Source organism: Tupaia chinensis, unplaced genomic scaffold (genome assembly GCF_000334495.1).
Source record: "Tupaia chinensis unplaced genomic scaffold, TupChi_1.0 Scaffold000360_1, whole genome shotgun sequence".
Classification (NCBI taxonomy): Eukaryota; Metazoa; Chordata; class Mammalia; order Scandentia; family Tupaiidae; genus Tupaia; species Tupaia belangeri.
In genome coordinates, this window is record NW_006159856.1 from 174,205 (window position 1) to 175,780 (window position 1,576).

Genomic DNA, 1,576 nt, shown 5'->3' on the forward strand with positions numbered 1-1,576 from the left:
CAGGTGACAGGTGGGGCATCATCCCCTTTTTTTTTTTTTTTTTTTGGAGAGGTTTTTGCTATAGGGCACGTGCGCTTGCCAGAAAGACAGAGAAAGCAAGAAATCACCTCCCGAAGGGGCTGGCCGCACGCACCACAATCCCTTCTCCTCCATTCTCCTCTCGGGATCTTGGGCACGCACGCACACGTGCCCGGCTTGAGTTTAAGTCCCTGGGTCTGAGACTTGAACTATGGTTGACTACGTGGGAGTCCAGCAACGTGGTCATTACGCCGCATCTCCTATCTTAGAACAGGTCTGACCATCTCCTGCCCCACACCAGACCAAGCCTCCCCTGGCTGACTGCAGTTGTAGGAGTCCTGCAGCCCTTGGGCACCCCCACATTATGTCTGGGGACTGGCCTGCCACATGCCATCCCCACTGGCTGGGTCGGGGTTAAGAACTTGAATCCTGCTGAGGTCAGACCCACCTGTCCTTCCCCACACACTTGAAGCTAAGGCCCCAGAAGGGTGCTATGCTGCCCTAACTCACGGCCACACTGTGTGTCTCAGCTTTGTAACGTGTGTCTGAAGAAAACATACGAAACAGGGGAAACCAATGTTTTCACCTTGCAAACACTGGCACTTCCTCTTAACTTCATTTCATACAGAATATGCTCTGTGGATCACAGAACAGGTGTCACTCAACAGAAGTTCCCAGAGCCTCTGTGACAGGGCACCACCCCAAAAAAGTCCCAGCTCCCAGAGATCCTGTCCTCGGCTCAGGCCTTAGTGACAGGTCCCCAGGAGACCCAGGGACAGTCAACAGCATGGCTAGCCTGGCCTGCTAGGCACGCAGGCTGTCTGCACCAACGTGGGAGATGAGCAGTGGAGGAGCAAGCCCCGGTGCAAGTTGCAGAGGGACAGGCTGAACAAGCCTTGGGCCTCACCTGGTTAAGCAGGGCTTTCCGCAGCAGGGCTTCCTCTCCCTCCCCCAGCCACATGGACCAGGGCAGGGCCAAGGGCAGGGCGTGGCACACAGCCCTGGATTGTACCTTGTAGATGGTGGTGCTGTGATCAAGGAGGCCAGACTAAAGATGGGGACAGAAACCCCCGGTGGCTGCTCCCCGAGGCCTGTGGCAAACCATGTTTCCTAACTGCTGCTGACCACAGGGAAGGGAAGGCATGGGCCTGTGGCTGAGGGTCCTGGGAAGTGGGGAGGAACCAGCAGTGCCCACCCTGTGGTTATGACTTGGAAGAAACAGGAGAGAGACCCTAGGAGATTCACAACCTCAAAGTCTAATTCTCTCCCCTTTTCATGTCTCCCCAACTTATCCAAAGCGGACAGCGAGAGCACAACACTGCACACACCGCACGGTGGCGACGGGGACACTGAGACCCCAACGGATCCACATGGGCCACTCGCTGTAAGGATGCCATCAATGAGGGAAACGGGGCAAAGGGCACTCTCTGTATCATCTTCGTGATATTTCTGTAAATCTAAAACTACTCTAAATTAAAACATATTGGAAAAAAATGGGACAGGAGAGGAGGTAGCAGTCCCTCTCTCAGGAGCTGCCACAGAGCGGCGTGATGACTCT